General features: G+C 51.3%; 1 pseudogene; it reads left to right on the forward strand.

The window, feature by feature from the left end:
• The first annotated feature begins 808 nt into the window (after window positions 1-808).
• LOC148044830 (double C2-like domain-containing protein beta pseudogene) lies at window positions 809-1,311 on the forward strand (annotated as a pseudogene).
• The last annotated feature ends 5,238 nt before the right edge of the window (window positions 1,312-6,549 follow it).

Genomic DNA, 6,549 nt, shown 5'->3' on the forward strand with positions numbered 1-6,549 from the left:
GGACCCAGATTGTTGGGGGCAATATGCTGACTCTCTGTAAACCGCTTAGAGAGACCTGAAAGGCCTATGAAGCGGTATATAAGTCTACTGCTATTGCTATTGCTATTCCCTTCTCTAGCTGCTCAGGGGTCGTGGGGGCTACTAAGAGGCCCTTGAGCGCGCCCGTCCTCCACCGCTCCCTTGCCCTGCCCTTCCTTCGAGCCTCCAGCTCCAGCAGCAGTCTACCCCGAAGTATCAATCTGGCTCGCTTGCCTTTCCCGAGGCTGCCCGGCCCGTTCTCCCTCCTTCCCCTCTCTAGCGGGCTCAGGGGTCGCGGGGCTACTAGAGAGCCTTGAGCGAACCGCCCGGCCCTTCCTTTCGAGCCTCCAGCTCCAGCAGCAGTCTATCCCGGAGTACGAACATCTCCCTTCCCCGAGTCTGAGCGGGCTCGACCTCTCTCCCCTCTCTAGCGGGCTCAAGGGTCGCGGGGCTACCCGAGAGCCTTGAGCGAGCCCGTCCTCCACCGCCCCTTCGCCTTGACCTTCCCTCGAGCCTCCAGCTCCACGCGCAGTCTACCGCCGACCTCCCTCCCTCCCTCCCGCTCTCTCCAGCGGGGGGGCTCTTGCTTGCTCGAGCCTTGAGCGAGCCCGTCCTTTGCTGGCCTCGCCTGGGCAGAGCCGGGCTGGGCTGGGCGAGCTGGTGACATCACCCTGAACGCCCACCCAGCGCTGCCCGGCGCCGCCGCCGCTGCCGCTGCCAGGCTGCCTCCTTCCCTGCTTTTCCCTCCCTCCTCCAGCAGCCAGCAGCAGCGTGGCCGGGGCGCTCGGCGCGGCAGGGGCCGGGCTGGCGACGGCCTCTCCGGGCTCCTGGCGGCGGCAACAGCGGCAGAAGCAGCAGCAGCAGCAGCGACGACGGCCCCCGCAGCCCGCGGAGCAGGAGCAGGAGCAGCAGCCTCCGCCGCCGCCTTCCCTTCCCTGCCCGGGCGCCGCCCGCATGAGCCACCGCAAAGGCGACAAGCCTCCCATCAGCATCCAGGAGCACATGGCCATCGACGTCTGCCCGGGTCCCATCCGCCCCATCAAGCAGATCTCCGACTACTTCCCGCGCTTCCCCCGCGGCCTCCCCGCCGCCGCCTGGCTCAGCCGCAGCCAGAGCCAGCCGCAGCCCCGGCGCGCTTCGGCCACCAGCCCGTCCGGGACGCCCCCTCCCCGCGACGACGATGAAGACCTCGACCAACTCTTCGGCGCTTACGGCACGGGGGACGCCGGCCAGGCCCGAGCCCCCGAGCAGCCCCAGCCCCAGCAGGACCCCCCTACCCATCCTCCACCGCAGACGCCCTCGGCCCGCCCCGAGGAAGAAGAGGAGGCGGCCGACGGCTACGAATCCGACGACTGCAGTAAGTTGCCCGGAGGTTGGGGATCCAAAGAGGGGGGCGCGTGGGTAAGGCTCCGGCGGGCGTCGGAGGTGGGACGGGGCGCCCGCGGGCGCCCAAGCATGGGAAAGCAATTTCCCCTCTCCGTCGGGGGGATGCTGAAGGAATTTGCACTGTGTGCCCGACTCTGGAAGGGGTTTGTGTGTGTGTGTGTGTGTGTGTGTAGACGCGTGCCTTGACCGGGGTACCCGCGAGTGTGAAAAGCACGTGTGAATCTGGCCAAGGATGAGGGGTAGGGTTTGTCAATGGAGTTTTCCAATGGAGAGACTGGGCAGCCGTTTGTCCGGACTGGTCTGTTTCTTGCTTGAGCAGGGGGTTGGACTAGAGGACCTCACAGGTCCCTTCCGACTCTGTTATTCTGTTTAATTGTGGGGGGGGTGGTGAGGTGGGGGTGGTCCCATCCCTGGAAGTTTTAAAGAAGAGATTGGACAGCTGTTTTGTCCAGAATGGAATAGGGTCTCCTGCCTGAGCAGGGGGTTGGGCTAGAGGACCTCCCAGATCCCTTCCGACTCTGTTATTCTGTAGTCAAAATAAGGAAGGATTTCCTGTGCAGTGAGAACAAATTAATCAGTGGACGGGGCTTACCTCCATAAATTGTGAGTGCTCCATCACTGGAGGTTTTGGAAGAAGAGACTGGACAGTTGTTGTGTCCGGAATGGCATAGGGGGGGTCTCCTGCTTGGGAGGTTGGACTAGAAGACCTCCAAGGTCCCTTCCGACTCTTGTTATTCTCCTTTCCGTGGAAAAGCTTTCTGCCTCGTGGCCCGATTGGATGCATGGACAGACCCCCGTTGGTAGAAAACTCCGGGAAGAGGGAGGGGGGAAAGCCTCACCATCCTCTTCAAAGCTGCTGTTGTGATGGCTGGTGGCACCACAGCCAGCCAGATGTTAACCTGTTAATCTGTGCCTCCCCCCCCCTTTTCCCAAAAGACCTGAGACAACCAGATGTGGTTTAATAATATTATTGAAATGCTTTGCAGGATGTCAGCTGCTCCGAATCAAGCCGCCCGCCTGCAATTGACTGATAGGGGAATTTGGTCAGTGCCGATGGTATACAAGAGGTGTCCCAGATGTTTGGGGATTATCATCATCTTCCTCCCCCTCCAAATCTCGGTGGGGGGGGGGTTGCTGAAGGACCCTGCCCTCCTTCACTGGCCCCCATAGATTTTCCTGGGGTCTCATGCACACCCAAAAATGCTTTACCTCTTCGGAATCTTACTACCTTTCTTATCATCTATTTATTATATTCTATGATAACAATATTATTATTATTATTGTTGTTGTTGTACAATTGTATCACAGCGGCCAGTGTTGTTATTATTATTATTATTATTATTAATAATAATAATAATAGCAGCATATTAATAGTATGAATAAGACCGTTTCCCTTCTTATCATCTTCTTCCCTGCCCTCTCTGTTCGGTATTACGACGGCGATGATTACAAATTTGTCGTTTTGCGCGGACAGCATCTGCGCCGGAGACAAAAACACCTTGTGTGTCAAAATCAACACGGCCGAATAAAACTCATTCTCATCCTTTTATCCGTTGCAAAACATTCCTTCCGGCTTTCCAAAAACACCTCCAAACTCTTTGGAGTTGGCTTCCCTCCCCAGCTGTTTTCCCCACCACCACCACCACCACACTCCTCAATTCTCCGATGCCCTCCAGACTCCCCCTGCCCTCCCCTCGGTGTCCTTGGGGCGGGATAAGGCTGGCAAAACACTGCGACACTCGCACAAGCCCACTGCCCTGCAGTCGCTGCAGCAGGGACCCCCCCACACACTTCCCACTTCCCAGCTTTCTCCTTTTCGGACCCGGCAGGAAGGGATCTCCCACCCCCACCCCTACGGGCCCCTTCCTCAATTCCCCCTTCTTTTAAATGCCAGGATTTTGCTGGAAATCACCAGTTGCTTCTCTTTGCAAAAAAGCAACAATGCTTAGTGGGGTGCGCCCGGAGCTAGGAGAAGGGGGGAAGAGGGTGGGGGGAAGATGCAAGCGGGCGGCAAGGATAATGGGATGGGTGGTCCTCTGAAACCGGTGGGGGAAATCTAGAATCTGAGCCTTGGGAGGGGGATCCTTGCCAGGGAACGATGTACAGGCTGTTTCAAACCTTGATTGTCAGAGTAGAACACATGTGCAATGACTATGAGATTGGTGCCGACCGTTGGGCGTTTTTAAAGCGAGTTCTCGACACTCAAGAGGTTGGGGGGGGGTTTCGAAGACCCCAACCCTGACAATCCCATGCACAGCGATTTGGGCTGAATTTTGTGGGGAGCACGGGGCTGGGCACAGAGGCTAAGCGTCGAGAGCAAAAACACAAGGTGTTTTTAAGAAAAGGATAGTGTTGAGATTTGCAGAGAAAGGGATCTGGGTTTTTTAAGAGAGCCACTTTGATATAGTGGTTAAGGTTTGGATATAGACCGAAGAAGATCCAGGTTTGATTTAATTCAATTTATTTATAAAGGTAAAGGTTCCCCTCGCACATATGTGCTGGTTGTTCCTGACTCTAGGGGGCGATGCTCATCTCCGTTTCAAAGCCGAAGAGCCAGCGCTGTCCAAAGACATCTCCGTGGTCATGTCGCCGGCATGACTAAATGCCGAAGGCGCACGGAACGCTGTTCCCTTCCCACCAAAGGTGGTTCCTATTCTCCTACTTGCATTTTTTACCTGCTTTCGAGCTTCTAGGTTGGCAGAAGCTGGGACAAGTCACGGGAGCTCACTCCGTTATGCGGCGCTAGGGATTCGAACCGCCGAACTGCCGACCTTTCTGATCGACAAGCTCAGCGTCTTAGCCACTCAGCCACTGCATCCCTCTAATATATGTATTTATATCTCGCCTTTATCATTTTTATAAATACCTCAAGGCGATGAGCAGACGCAATTTTGATCCTGTGATCAAAATTCAGAGGCTTGGCAACTGGCATGTACTTATGACAGTTCCAGTCACGCGATCCCCTTTTGCGACCTTTCTCACAAGCAAAGTCAATGGGGAAGACAGATTCACTTAACAACCGGGTTACTAACTTATCAACGGCAATGATTCACTTAACAACTATGGCAAGAAAGATTGTAAAAAGGGGCAAAGCTCACAACAGATGTCTCACTTAACAGAAAGGTTGGGCTCGAATGTGGTCGTACGTTGAGGACTAGCTGTAAGGGAGGCCCTCTACCACCCTTACTTTTAAGATTTCTCTGGCCAGGAAATTGGAAAATTGGAATTCCAGTCACTTTTGAAGCATGGTGCGGGGTAAATCTGGATGTTTTTAGTGTTTTAAAACGATTTTAATATTTTTAAACTGGCTGGATACCCGTGCTTTGCGACGAAATCACGTGATCGGGCTATGCAGGAGAAATTGGCTCAGTGGTGGTCGGTGATTGAAACATATAAGGGAATATTGCTCCCGCCGCCATCAGTGCAGAAGTGGAGGGCGTAGACATTTTGATGAGGTACCGACATTTAGTACTGAGGTAACCATTTAGTACTGAGGTAACGGAATGTGAGGCAACTGGCAGTTGGAACTGAGTTCTTTTCAGGTGGGGAGGGGGAGTAGAACTCCTTAGCCTCAGAGAGTGTTAATTACAGTATAAGAAATACTAATGATCTGATGGCCATTTCGAAACATCCTTTCTTAGCGAGCACCTAGAATCCAAGAGGAACATAATGTGCTAAATTTCAAGTTTGTAGGCTTTACAGTTCTGGAGATTTCGTGATGTGTGAGTGGTATTTGCCTTTTATATATATGATGGCAATGTATTTTTTTGAATAAAACCGACCAGACTCATTAACTGAGACGGGTAACTATAGAAATTGAGCAAACGAACACATAATAAATCAATAAACCCCTCCAAATTTAATTTTACCTATAGGCAATCCTCGACCGCAATTGAGCCCAAGATTTATGTGCTAAGCGAGACATTGGCGAAGTGAGTTGTGCCCCCTTTCTTGCCACACCTGTTAAGTGAATCACTGCAGTCGTTAAATTCGACACACAGTTGCTAAGTGAATCTGCCTTCGCCATTGACTTTGCTTGTCAGAAGGTCGCAAAAGGAGGATCACGTATGCTGCGACCGTCATAAATACGAACCCATTGTCAAGCATCCTCATGTCCAGCACACGACCACGGGGATGCCGCCACCGTCGCGAGTGTGAAACATGGTCTTTTTTCAGTGTTGCTGTAACTTTGAAGCGTCACTAAATGAACCGTTGTAAGTCGAGGACTACCTGTATTTGCAAAATCTCTTAAGTCTGTAGCCCGGCAAGTCTGAACAAAACAGCAGTAAGAAAACCAATAGTTAGCGAGAGAGAAAACTTGATTTTAGATCCTGGAGAGATTCTTAAGCTTCAAAAGCTATTTTTCGCCGTTGCATTTATTCTTTTTTTTTTTAAGCAGATTTTTAAATTGTTTTTTCCCTCTATAACATCTTACAATCATCACATTAACATTGTTTATGTCTCCTACCTGTATATATCAATCTTATATCACTTCTACATTTATATACATCCCTCTACAGTTCTATAGGTTTCTCTATTACTTCTCGGCTAAATTAACTTTATTCCAGTTATGCAACCATTTATGCCAATTATCCCAAATTTCATAGCATTCAGACTCGTCTTTGTCCTTTAATCTTAATGTTAACTTGTCCATTTCTGCACAATCTAAAATTTCCTGAATCACTAATTCATCTTAGTGAATTAGTTCTTCTGGCTGTGGTCAACAGGTGTATTAGTATGGATTTAATTTTCTTTCTATATTTCCCCTCGGTTATTCCTAGCAGGAAGAGTTCCGGTTTGTATTCTATTTGTTCCTCTGTAATTTGTGGTATCCATTTCCAATTTTTCATCCAATACTGCATTCTGTTTTGGTCGCCACGATGTCGGCACCTAAGGGCAGAACAAGAAGCAATGGGTGGAAACTAATCTAGGAGAGAAGCAACTTAGAACCGAGGAGGAATTTCCTGACAGTGAGAACAATTAATCGGTGGAACAGAAGTTGCCTCCAGAAGTTGTGACTGTCCCAACACTGGAAGTCTTTAAGAAGATGTTGGATAGCCATTTGTCTGAAACAGTATAGGGTTTCCTGCCTAGGCAGGGGGTTGGACTAGAAGACCTCCAAGGTCCCTTCCAACTCTGTTATTG

Source organism: Thamnophis sirtalis, unplaced genomic scaffold, assembly GCF_051295495.1.
Source record: "Thamnophis sirtalis isolate CommonGarterSnake01/CBP01778 unplaced genomic scaffold, rThaSir2_p1.2 scaffold_6, whole genome shotgun sequence".
NCBI lineage: Eukaryota > Metazoa > Chordata > Lepidosauria > Squamata > Natricidae > Thamnophis > Thamnophis sirtalis.